General features: G+C 40.7%; 1 protein-coding gene across 1 annotated transcript in view; it reads right to left on the reverse strand.

Annotated features, from left to right (window-relative positions):
- si:ch73-345f18.3 (uncharacterized) overlaps positions 1 to 3,564 on the reverse strand; it is a 28,597-nt gene extending 25,033 nt beyond the window's left edge. Inside the window, exon 1 of the mRNA XM_060942006.1 lies at positions 3,516 to 3,564. The gene's annotated coding sequence lies outside the window, so the exon portion shown is untranslated. The remainder of the gene's footprint in view (positions 1 to 3,515) is intronic.
- Positions 3,565 to 14,534: the final 10,970 nt, after the last annotated feature.

The following is a 14,534-nucleotide window of genomic DNA, read 5'->3' on the forward strand; positions in this document are numbered from 1 at the left end:
CTGGACCGTACTATTTTGCAAAAGGGGGAGGGTTCTAGGGCTGATGACACGAACATGACTCTATGCAATTTCTTAAATAAACTATACAACATGGCAAACATGTTAGATTTCTGTTATAATTACGTGAAAAGAAGCTGTTGTTACGCGAATATCCAACTTTTAATTGCACAGCGCAAGAAAACTGGGTCCGTGGCTCGCGGCCATGTTGTGACGTCAGCGGGAGAACACGCTGCGGTTCACTGGCTGTTCTACTCTGGTTCTACTCAATGGAAATGGCGCATGAAAATGCCGGTGAACTCTCTAGTGCTAGCTCTTCCTCTTCTGGGAGTCTAGAATTGTGTTGATCTCTTCCGAATAGAATCTATGATAGCCTACCCTCTTTACCCTTTGCCTCTCGTTGCTAGGCGGCAGTTACATGAAAGCCGCAAGCTTTCACAAGCAAATACATGACTGATATCACGCCGACTTTATGATTACATTTATGATTATCATGTAGAATCTATAGCTCTACGTACCTTTATCTTATGTTGTTTCACAACACATATTCTGACAGGAGGACTGTCTTTGGATCTGGCATAGCTACTAGTAGACCCCCTCCGGAATACTGGCAGTGTTGCCAGATTGGGAGGAATCCCGCCCAGTTGGGTGGTTTCAAGTGCATTTTGGTGGGTTTTGAACATATTTTGGGCTGGAAAACTTCAGCAGTATCTGGCAACAGATACTGCCAGCAAAAATAGGGAAAAAAAGGAGCGATCTCACCTCTTCAGATGTTGGTTTAAGTCCTACAATACATTCCTCAAAAAGGGCGTAGAAGAACAAATTAATCCATCAACGTGTAGCATTCAATTTATTCCGGACCATTAAAGACGCCGCCTTCCGCGTAGAATCATACGTCATCCTCGCCGCCATATTGGATAGGTCAAAGCGGAGAATAAAGATGCCTCATTCATGTGCTGCGTTTAACTGTACCAACAGGTTTACCGTCCAAACGAGATCACATGGGATTACCTTTCACAGGTGAGACTGGAAAAATACTTTTCATTGTATTTGGTCATTATAATGTAATTTTACGAACAGATTTTTCTGACTTTGTGGCTAATATGAAGTCTCGCGCATAATAGTTTATGCGCATGCGTCCTTACTTCTTCTATTGTTCTGGTGTCTCCGAAGGGACCGTCTTACAGCGCCCCTAGAGGTGTGGCATGTGTATTGCATCATTTTCAGCAAGCGTTGCGTTGCCATATGGACCTGATATTTTACTGATCATTGCCCATTTGGACGCAATATTTTTTTAAATAACATCTCGTTGCCGTTGTCGTGTGGATGTAGCCTCAGACTACCTAAGGTCAACAATGTCACAGGAACGGTTCAGTGGCCTTGCTGTGATCAGCATAAACCACGCCTTAGGGGAACAAATCTCATATGAAGACATTGTGGAAGAATTTGCATCCAGGAAGGCCAGAAAAGCCAACTTTTAGGTTGTGCTTTCACTTTTGCATCCTGAATATAATTGCCACTTAAATGTATATAGACTGTTTTCCTCTTACTTCTTTTGCACGTCTTGTTATTTATGACAAATTATAGTGGTTTGCCATTTTTGCCACTTTAAAGAGTGTTAACTTCTTCATTTGTTACTTCTTGTTATTTATGGTACACAATAGTGTTTGTTATTTCTTCTTATGTGTACAGTAATATGTATAGGATTTACCTCTTCTCTGTCGTTAGTTCATTTATTTATGATACATGATTGCGTTTTACCATTTTTGCCACTTTAATGTATAGTATTTTTAGATCTTTTGTCACTTCATGTTATTCTGTAATTGTGATTGTTTAACTGTTTAGCTTCTTTTGTTATTTATATGGTGTGACTTTAATGGAGGTTTAAGTCTTCTTGTTAATAATAATGGTGAATGGTACTCTATGATAATTCATTGTGCACTCTGTTGGTAAAACTGACTGACTTGTGCAATATTTTGACCATCGGGTGGTGCTGTAGTGCAGTTGTGCTTTCTTAAATAGCTGTGGATAGCTGTAATGCGAAGTCATTGAGTCTTTTTGTTTATTGTTTATCTTTTATTGTTTATCTTTGTATTTTTTATTGCACTAGTCATTAAAACTGGAAATTTGTTCTTGAAAATAGCTGTTGTGAGTTTGTGTATGGGGTCGTGTGTGTTCTGGACGAAGTTAGTGTTTTCTTAGGTGGTGGGTGGGAGGTGGTTGTCAGGTTGGGCGGGGGGGGGGGGGGGGGGGGGGGGGGCAGCAGGGGGTTTCGCCCGGGGAGTAAATCACTCTAGGATCGCCACTGTACACACTGATATACACTATACACACTATACACCCACTAATATACACTATACACACACTAATATACACTATACACACTATACACCCACTAATATACACTATACACACTATACCCATTAATATACACTATACACACTATATACCCACTAATATACACTATACACACTATATACCCACTAATATACACTATACACCCACTAATATACACTATACACACTATACCCATTAATATACACTATACACACTATATACCCGCTAATATACACTATACCCACTATACACCCACTAATATACACTATACACACTATACACCCACTAATATACACTATACACACTATATACCCACTAATATACACTATACACACTATACACCCACTAATATACACTATACACACTATACACCCACTAATATACACTATACACACTATATACCCATTAATATACACTATACACACTATACACCCACTAATATACACTATACACACTATACCCATTAATATACACTATACACACTATATACCCACTAATATACACTATACACACTATATACCCACTAATATACACTATACACCCACTAATATACACTATACACACTATATACCCACTAATATACACTATACACACTATACACACACACTAATATACACTATACACACTATACACCCACTAATATACACTATACACACTATACACCCACTAATATACACTATACACACTATATACACACACACTAATATACACTATACACACTATACACACACTAATATACACTATACACACTATATACACACACTAATATACACTATACACACTATACACACACTAATATACACTATACACACTGTATACACACTAATATACACTATACACACTATATACACACACTAATATACACTATACACACTATACACACACTAATATACACTATACACACACTAATGTACACTATACACACACTAATATACACTATACACACTATATACACACACACTAATATACACTATACACCCACTAATATACACTATACACACTATACACCCACTAATATACACTATACACACTATATACACACACACTAATATACACTATACACACTATACACTCACTAATATAAACTATACACACAGATTAGAGGGGAAACATGTTGGTCTTTTCCATGTAGCTATAATTACTTTGACTTTAAATCATTAAATAAACCTGGACTGTCTTACCTCTTCGTCAGAGAACTGGCTCTGACAGCAGCAGCACAGAGTCCTCACACACAGCATTGCAACAGAGAAATCAATTTTGAGACAGAAAATGTTGAGGAGAGTTTTCAGTGACGTCAGAGTCACGAGGAGCAGGTGATCATCAACCCACCGGCCAAACGGGTTTTACACCGTCTTTGGAAAGAGCAATATCATAAAATCACAGTTCAGTGTGACGAAATTCAGTATAAATCATTCTTCTGCCGCGCACTGGAGTCTGTTAACGATTAACTCTGGTTGCTAAGCAACATACTCGGCCAAGATTAAAGTATTGTATTGACAGAAGCTTTGAAATCAGCTCAGCCAATCACAATTTAGAACTGAAGCTATAAGCACCGCCCACTTATTTATTTCATTTATATTAGTAAATAATAGATGATAATAATAATAATAATAATAATAATAATAATATAATTCACACTTATTGATATTATATTATTATGTATTCTCTGTGCTGTAAAAAAAACAATGTTGTCTAATCTTCGAAAAAAAGCCTAATTAACAAGATGTACATTTTTTTGTTGCTTTTTTTGTATAGATAGATAGATAGATAGATAGATAGATAGATAGATAGATGGATGGATGGATGGACGGATGGATGATAGATAAATTCCAAAAACTAGAGGGCGCCATTGAATTGCATTTAGACTAATTTTAAACTGATTAGTGTGTGTGTGTGTATGTGTGTGTGTGTTGCATCATCCTAACTCTACATATCAGTTTCTGACTGCAGAGCTGCTATTGGATGGAAAGTTTTGGTTCTTGGTCTCCACCACCACCACCTCAAAACCTCAGAACTCTCCTGTTGTACCTGATACACTCAACACAGCAACACACTCTGCCATGTCACTGTTGTGTTAGGAATGATCCATCCATCCATCCATCCATCCATCCATTATCTGTAGCTGTTTATCCTGTGCAGGGTCGCAGGCAAGCTGGAGCCTATCCCAGCTGACTACGGGCGAAAGGCGGGGTACACCCTGGACAAGTCGCCAGATCATCACAGGGCTGACACATAGAGACAAACAACCATTCACACTCACATTCACACCTACAGTCAATTTAGAGTCACCAGTTAACCTAACCTGCATGTCTTTGGACTGTGGGGGAAACCGGAGCACCCGGAGGAAACCCACGCGGACACGGGGAGAACATGCAAACTCCACACAGAAAGGCCCTCGTCGGCCACGGGGCTCGAACCCGGACCTTCTTGCTGTGAGGCAATAGTGCTAACCACTACACCACTAAACTGTGTGGAGTATGCATGTTCTCCCCGTGTCCGCGTGGGTTTCCTCCGGGTGCTCTGGTTTCCCCCACAGTCCAAAGACATGCAGGTTAGGTTAACTGGTGACTCTAAATTGACCGTAGGTGTGAATGTGAGTGTGAATGTTTGTCTGTGTCTATGTGTCAGCCCTGTGATGACCTGGCGACTTGTCCAGGGTGTACCCCGCCTTTCGCCTGTAGTCAGCTGGGATAGGCTCCAGCTTGCCTGCGACCCTGTAGAACAGGATAAAGCGGCTAGAGATAATGAGATGAGATGAGAGATCTGAGGATAATTGCTGATGGATATGATACAAGGGATCACAATCAGTAATTGTCTACCTAGTGTAATAAAAATGTATTTAAATGAACACGAACAAAAAAATTGATTTTTGAATTATAATGCAGATGATAATACCAGCTCACAGTTTAGACTTTACTTTATTTTTCATGTTTGTTCCCCCTGTGAAAGCCTTTATTATACAACAGAGCTGTAAGTGTGGGATGAATTTTTATAATATTCAGGGGAGTACCTAGGATTTTTCAAAGGGGGGGGGGGGGGGGGGTGTCACACACTGACTGGCAGCCTGAGTACATTATGTAACAAAAAATAATTACCATTGCTAGTTTTAGGTAGCTTAGAAACCGGCTCTTCCATTATTACCGTTTCTTCCACATTTTCTTGATGTGTTCTAGAAACAGCACGCTAAATCTTAGCTTCAAAGCCACAAAATGCAACTTTGATGGAAAAAAATATATAATAATTTACTGACCTCACTTCACGTCGAAAGAAGGAGGAAAGTTTCACTTGTTTTGACATGGCGAATTATGAACACAAGAGGAAATACTCGTATTTCGCAACTAAAAAGACTGCAGCTACTGTACATTGGCAGATTGACCATGCTTTCTAGTGCGATTGTGTTGCGCTTGCGCAGAACTGTTTGTCCTGCGCGCCTTGGCTCGTGCACCTGAAGGCGTGCCTAACAAGCTCCAGCACACGCGGCGTTAACAAAGAACACTTGTCTTTAATCAATGAACTATGTTTGGGCTATTTAAGGACTGCGCCCATGCAAGGACGATGCGAAGTATGACACCGCGTCTAGTGTGCCTTAAAGAGCCTTGTTTCCTGTCCCTGGTTTTTCGACTCCTGTTTCTCGTCCCTTGATCTTGTATAGTTTTGCCTCTGATATTCTGTCCGCGCCTCGATTGACCTCCTGCCTGTTTCCTCGATTATGACTTTGCCTGCTGTTTCAGACTGTTTACCTGTTGTGTGCATTTCACACACTTTATGCTCATATCACACTGTATTATTTAACGTATCTGCACTTACATCTGCCTCTCCCGCACACACTCTGACAAACTGGGTTTTCGCGCCCAAACCACAGGAAGTCCATACAAGGATATAGAAACCCTAATGAGGCTGAGGTGACAATCTAGTTTAAAAAAAAAAATGTTAGAAAAATTACAGTGGGTGCTTTTCTAATATTCTTATGCGGCTATTGAAAAAAAATGTATGGTCCGACAAAGGGGGGGTCACAGGCCCCCCAGGACTACCACCACCACCACCCCCAGCTATGCCCCTGATATTTACACAAACATTTTTCTGTAAAATGAACAACATGTTTATGCACAAAGATGTTAAAAATGTGTTGGTAATAAAGCGTTCATACACCATTTAGCCTAAATTTGACAATTATTAGAACGCTAAAAAAAAGAAATGGAGAAAGAACAACTGAGAAATAAATGTTAATATTCTATCCACATTCACTGGATATGAGCAATCACATGCCCTGATTGGCTACTCTACTACTAGGATATCAGCTCATATACCATGAATAGAGAAAAACAAGTGTTGCCAGGCAAACAAACCTCACCCGGCAGCATTTATTTTATATCTTTATGTTGATAATGGTAATATTTCTCAATCATCAGCTGTCAGGTTATAGTTCTGTGTCATGAATGGCGAGCTGAGGTGAAGTGAGGACCCAAGAGCAGACTCAGAAAACAGGCAGTGTAAAGAGAAAACTTATTTAATGAAGTAGATGGCAGAAAGGCAAAAGGTACAGTAGGGCTCAGGCAAAAATTGGTAGTCAAAAAACAGGCCAGGAGGTCAAAAACACAGGAGCAGGTAGACATGATCAGGGACAAAAAACAGGACAGAAAAATCTTCACAAAAACTGATGAACACAGGGGCAAGGATAGCAAGAGACAATCCATAAGAACAGGCAGGCAAAAACAGGGGCAAAAAACTGGACAAAAAAACTTGACAAAAACCAAAGAGAAATTCAGGCAGGGGGAAATCAAGAAGACACGATACCAATGAACTGTAGCGAGGCGAGGTAAGTCTACAAGAGACAGTCTGGCCAATGGAGTAGCTCCAAACAGTTCTTAAAAAGCCCTGGCTGATGGGAGAGGAGTGGTAGCAGGTGTGGGAGTGCTTCTTCAGGAAATGGCCTTCAGCAAGGCAGGACTGAATTCCTGTCCTGGAGCTGGCATGGAAGTCCCACAATCTAAGGCACAGATGGACTGGACCGACTGTGACATCCTATGAAAATCCATGACCTTGAGTTTGACATTTCAAAGTCATTCAAGGTCAAAGGTCATGGTGCCAAATGAAAACCCATATGAGACTTCTTACATGTTGATAATGGTAAATATCTGTCTACCATCAACTGTTTTCAAGTTATAGCCCTTTGAAAACCCATGATCTTCAGTTTGACCTTTCAAGGTCGCTCAAGGTCAAAGGTCATGGTGCCAAATGAAAGCCCATATGTCACTTCCTATAAGTTGATAATGGTAAATATGTGTCTACTGTCAACCATTCTCAAGTTACAGCCCTCTGAAAATCTGTGACCTTGAGTTTGACCTTTCAAGGTCACTTAAGGTCAAAGATCATGGTGCCAAATGAAAGGTCATATGGGAGTTTCTATATGCTCATAATAGTAAACATCTGTCCATCAGCAACTGTTTTTGATTTATAATGGAAAATATGTTATTTTGACCGAAAGGTTGACCTTTCCAGTGACCTTGACCTTCACCCTGACCCGATTACTCCCAAAATTTAATCAGGTTATCTACAGACCATTGCCCACCTACCCTGAAAATTTGAAGTCAATCAGTGCAACCGTCTAGACGCTAGATTGTTAACAGACACACACACAAACAAACAAACAAACAAACAAACCGCATTGATTACAATACCTCACCCCGCTTACTCTGTCGCAGTCGAGGTAACAAAATGGTGGCGCGTGTGCTGAACCAACCGCCGAAAACCCTAAAGAAGAAGAAGAAAATACAATTTTTTAATCAAATTTGTAAAAAATAAAAATAAAAATGCTCTGTTTCTCAAAATCCAGTTAATGTGGATAGAATAAAACAATTATTCCACTCAATCTCATCGTACATGGCTGATAGCCGACTCAGCACTACATGCCTTGTTGGCTATCAGCTCATGTATGAGTCGATTCTGTGGAATAACTGTTAAATATTACCATTCCTCAACCCTCATCTTCAATAATCACTTTATCCTGGTCAGGGTCACAGCGGATCCAGAGCCATTTCAGGGAACACTGGGAGCGAGATGAGAATACACCAATAATGAAACATCCATCCATCACAGGGCATCACACACACATACGCATGCACACACACCTAGGAGTAATTTAGCATAACCAATTCACCTAATGACATGTTTATGAAGGTTGGAGAACACCAGAGAACCGGGAGAGAACCCACACAGACACAAGGAGAAGATGCCCAAAAACTCCACCCAGACCACGCAGACCACACAGACCACTCCACTCCACTCCACTACCATGATGCCTCACCTGAAGAAATAAGACCCACTGTGTGACTGTGGGCTACCACACTTAAAAGTCCAGTCCTGGTGATTAAAGGTGCAGTCAATGATTTCCAAGTCAAAACACTTTTTAATATTTGGTGTCATTTTCCTCACAGGGCGGCACGGTGGTGTAGTGGTTAGCGCTGTCGCCTCACAGCAAGAAGGTCCGGGTTCGAGTCCCGTGGCCGGCGAGGGCCTTTCTGTGTGGAGTATGCATGTTCTCCCCGTGTCCGCGTGGGTTTCCTCCGGGTGCTCCGGTTTCCCCCACAGTCCAAAGACATGCAGGTTAGGTTAACTGGTGACTCTAAATTGACCGTAGGTGTGAATGTGAGTGTGAATGGTTGTCTGTGTCTATGTGTCAGCCCTGTGATGACCTGGCGACTTGTCCAGGGTGTACCCCGCCTTTCGCCCGTAGTCAGCTGGGATAGGCTCCAGCTTGCCTGCGACCCTGTAGAACAGGATAAAGCGGCTAGAGATAATGAGATGAGATGAGATTTTCCTCACAATCTTAGCATTCTTAATGAAATGAAAATAAATAGATGCTTAAAAAACTCTGGTCTCTGTAGCTCCCTGATTGATTTCTGTAAACCTGAGAAAAAGCAGATGTTGTGGACCATCAACATCCAACCAATATTGCCTGCTGTGATTGCAGAAAGTCCACCTTTTGGAAAAAACAAAACAAAACACACACACACACATAACTGTTTGGATTTTGACTTTAAATAGAAACGGTGTTAGTTAACGCCCTGCAAAATCATGGACTGTACGTTTAATGCCTGTGATTAATGGTTGGGTATATGATTTGTCTCCATATGTTGGAGGTTAGTTCCGCTTAGCACCCTTCTGCTAGGATCTGCTTCATCAAGCACACACTCACACACGGAGAGGATGCTCAAAAAAAGTAGCACCACAGAAACCAGCGTGCTAAACAATAGCGAAACAGCTGTTTGTAATTTGCGCGGGATGGATGAAGCACAGCTACCTGCTGTGCACGCGGTGCAGGCGGCGACGCACAGGCTGATTTCCTCTCCTCCTTTCTGCACATGCACCGTATCATTTCGCTGTCATCCAGGGAGTCGTTAAGCTAGGCACGCTAATGGGAGCGCTGGGGAATAAAGAAACGTTTGACGGACGGAAAAGCGCACACAGATCGCCAAGCGGCTCTGTCTCCGGATGCAGGTGCTTGTTGTGCTAACAAACAAGCAAAAAAAAGCGGCCCATTAAAGTGCCAATTGGGCAGAAAAAATGAAAGGAAAATAGAATTGAGAGGATAGCTGTGCGTTTAATTGAAACGATCACGTATGTGCCAAGTGAAAGAAGACAGGTGTGGACTCGCTATCTCTTGATGTAAGAAGCTGTAATAATCAGCTTAAAAACACTGAACCAGATTATTGTCATTTGAGCATCACTTCACCAAAACTTTTAAGACTTTATTTTATCTTGTTTGTTTTTTTATTCTTTAGCATCATTCAAAGAAGGCTTGGACTGCACTATTCCATTCCATCTTGGTGTTGAAAAAAAAACTTTTAAGGAAATTTCCATCATGAAACGCATTAAATATTTATTTATATTGAAAAATTTAGTGATTCTTGTGATAATTTCTTGGTTCATGATGTATTTCCATGAGAACCTATGATAACCTGTTGCACTGACATCACTGGGGGACATGCAAGCAAGAGTAAGGGATAACAGTCAGCTTTATAATAATAATAATAATAATAATAATAATAATAATAAGTTCAACTTAAATAGCATCTTTCTCACACCCAAGGTCGCTTTACAATGACCAAAAAAAAAAGTCCACCAAAAGAGGGTCAGGATGTAATTCCAGTGACGTACCTACCCACAAAAGGTGCACAGAAGTACAGGGTTCGTCAAAATTATGTGAACACTTAATTAGTAGAAACCATTTATTCACAAAACATACATCATATGTGCAAGATGATTTACAGGACGGTCTCAACCTGTTCGCCATCGTGTTCAACACACAAAAAACAGCAAGCAACAGTACCGTTTAAAGCCCGGACACACATTTTGCAGGGAATAGATGATACTACAGTGAGGTCACTGATATCATGAACTTTCCTGCTATACAGTGGTGCTTGAAAGTTTCTGAACCCTTTAGAATTTTCTATATTTCTGCATAAATATGACCTAAAACATCATCAGATTTTCACACAAGTCCTAAAAGTAGATAAAGAGAACCAAGTTAAACAAATGAGACAAAAATATTATACTTGGCCATTTATTTATTGAGGAAAATGATCCAATATTACATATCTGTGAGTGGCAAAAGTATGTGAACCTTTGCTTTCAGTATCTGGTGTGACCCCCTTGTGCAGCAATAACTGCAGCTAAACGTTTCCTGCACACCGGCTTGGAGGAATTTTAGCCCGTTCCTCCATACAGAACAGCTTCAACTCTGGGATGTTGGTGGGTTTCCTCACATGAACCAGACGCGCAGCTTGTGAACAGGCAAGGCAGGCAACTGCTTGGGGCCCCCTGGCCCAGGGGTCCCCCGAGAGTCAGGGCCGGAGGGCTTATTTATTTTGTTTTTTATTGTTTTTATTGTTCTTTACCATTGTATTTTCACATTTGGAATTTAAAAAACTTTGGTTTCATACATTTTTCGTTGGTGTCAGATTATTTATAACATATTGGTGATGAACACTGGTCAGAAGGGCCCCCTGGAAATTTTTGCTTGGGGCCACAACAGACTCTAGAATCGCCTCTGACATGAACTGCTTGCTTCAGGTCCTTCCACAACATTTCGATTGGATTAAGGTCAGGACTTTGACTTGGCCATTCCAAAACATTCACTTTATTCTTCTTTAACCATTCTTTGGTAGAACGACTTGTGTGCTTAGGGTCGTTGTCTTGCTGCATGACCCATCTTCTCTTGAGATTCAGTTCATGGACAGATGTCCTGACATTTTCCTTTAGAATTCGCTGGTATAATTCAGAATTCATTGTTCCATCAATGATGGCAAGCCATCCTGGCCCAGATGCAGCAAAACAGGCCCAAACCATGATACTACCACCACCATGTTTCACAGATGGGATAAGGTTCTTATGCTGGAATGCAGTGTTTTCCTTTCTCCAAACATAACGCTTCTCATTTAAACCAAAAAGTTCTATTTTGGTCTCATCTGTCCACAAAACATTTTTCCAATAGCCTTCTGGGTTGTCCACGTGATCTTTAGCAAATTGCAGAAGAGCAGCAATGTTCTTTTTGGAGAGCAGTGGCTTTCTCCTTGCAACCCTACCATGCACACCATTGCTGTTCAGTGTTCTCCTGATGGTGGACTCATGAACATTAACATTAGCCAATGTGAGAGAGGCCTTCAGTTGCTTAGAAGTTACCCTGGGGTCCTTTGTGACCTCGCCGACTATTACATGCCTTGCTCTTGGAGTGATCTTTGTTGGTCGACCACTCCTGGGGAGGGTAACAATGGTCTTGAATTTCCTCGATTTGTACACAATCTGTCTGACTGTGGATTGGTGAAGTCCAAACTCTTTAGAGGTGGTTTTGTAACCTTTTCCAGCCTGATGAGCATCAACAACACTTTTTCTGAGGTCCTCAGAAATCTCCTTAGTTCGTGCCATGATACACTTCCACAAACATGTGTTGTGAAGATCAGACTTTGATAGATCCCTGTTCTTTAAATAAAACAGGGTGCCCACTCACACCTGATTGTCATCCCATTGATTGAAAACACCTGACTAATTTCACCTTCAAATTAACTGCTAATCCTAGAGGTTCACATACTTTAGCCACTCACAGATATGTAATATTGGATCATTTTCCTCAATAAATAAATGACAGAGTATAATATTTTTGTCTCATTTGTTTAACTGGGTTCTTTTTATCTACTTTTAGGACTTGTGTAAAAATCTGATGATGTTTTAGGTCATATTTATGCAGAAATATAGAAAATTCTAAAGGGTTCGCAAACTTTCAAGCACCACTGTTTGTAGTTGGGAAATAAATAATTTCAGCAAAATATATTATAGAGTGGCATTCCATGCAAGATTAAAAAAAGGGCTACTGAAAAAGGTGGGCGGCATGATGGTGTAGCGGTTAGCACTGTTGCCTCACAGCAAGGAGGTCCTGGGTTTGAGCCTCATGGCCGAAGGCGGCCTGTCTGTGCAGAGTTTGCATGTTCTCCCCGTGTCTGCGTGGGTTTCCTCCGGGTGCTCCGGTTTCCCCCACAGTCCGAAGACATGCAGTTAGGTTAACTGGCTACATTAAATTGTCTATAGGTATGAATGGGTGTGTGTGTGTGTGTGTGTGTGTGTGTGTGTGTGTACAGAAAGGAAATGGCCACCCTACTGCTGCAATTCTGGCCAAGTCGACCAAACATGGTTCGCCTCAAGCCCAGATTGGGTTCAGCAGTGGCAATGACAGTGACTGAAAATGAATGAATGAATGAATAAATAGATATAGAAGTTAAAAATAGATAGAAAATGGAAAGCAGGAAGTGAGAAATTAGATGAAGATGTATGACTAATGTACTGAAGTGAATCAGAGGGGAAATTAAGTACTCATGTATGACCACACCAGAACTTTCAGGATGATAATACTGCCAGACCAGGGGAAAAATAATTAAAACCTTTTTAAATGTCATGTACACAAATTAATCTCACTTGCTTAGTAACACGTATAGAGATCATTAGCTGCATGAACAGTGATCAAAGCCTTATTTATGTCATGATTTTTTTTTAAACTACTCTACAGAGAACTCTCACTTCTTCCAGATTGTGGGGTTGCTGCCATGTGGACCCTATTGATCCACATGTCATATTAATTGGAGCGTGGCTTTACACCCAATACCCTTCCTGCCACAACCCTCCCCTTTCCAGGCTTGGGAAACAACTATTCACACCTATGGACTATGAGGGAAACCAGAGCACCTGGAAGAAACTCACACAGACATGGGGAGAACATGCAAACTCCACTGGGCTCAAACCCAGAACCTTCTTGCTGTGAGGCAACAGTGCTAACCACTACACCACCGTGCTGCCCCAAACTACACTACAGAGAACAAATGACCTGCCATGCTTCTCTCATATGAACTAACATGAACTGTATTATTATACCTACAGGACACTTTTTTGATGGAATAAAAACGTGTTCTATTCCCTTCTAGCGGGTTTCATTCATTTAGTTTGATAGCATGCAATATTGTTAGCACATCGCTTATTCTGTGTGTATTATGTCACTCTACCCAATGGAGAATGAACTTGAATATGGTTTATGATATTGTATGGTTGTCAAGACAACATGACATCACAGGTTGGAGACGTAAAACTTCCACACTAGTAAGCAACTGGGACAATTTGTAAAGGAACATGGCCGCCAGGTTTGTTTTGTTAAATACGGAAGATTTTGAGAGAATTTTGAAAGAGAAAGATGTAGTGAACACCCAAAAGGAATGTGTACAGACAACAACAACAACAACAACAACAACAATAATAATAATAATAATAATAATAATAATAATATTGGTTGGCTTTTTTTGTGGTATATCAGATATATTCCATTCAGTTAGACTCGTCTTCAACTCATTCAATATCATGCTTGCTGAATGGAAGATTTTGCCAAAAAGTTCCATTTTTGTTTCATCAGACCGTAGAACACAGTTCCAGTCAAAGTTGTAGTAGCATTTTGCAAACTTCAGGCGCTTACATTTGTGGTTAACTGACAGAAAAGACTTCTGATATATATCTCAACGCCAGCTAATATTATTTAAATATGAACTAACATGCTTCTCTCATATGAACTAACATGCCATCCATCCATTATCTGTAGCCACTTATCCTGTCCTACAGGGTCGTGGGCAAGCTGGAGCCTATCCCAACTGACTACGGGCGAGAGGTGG

The sequence above is a fragment of the Neoarius graeffei genome, chromosome 16 (genome assembly GCF_027579695.1).
Source record: "Neoarius graeffei isolate fNeoGra1 chromosome 16, fNeoGra1.pri, whole genome shotgun sequence".
In the NCBI taxonomy this organism is placed as follows: domain Eukaryota; kingdom Metazoa; phylum Chordata; class Actinopteri; order Siluriformes; family Ariidae; genus Neoarius; species Neoarius graeffei.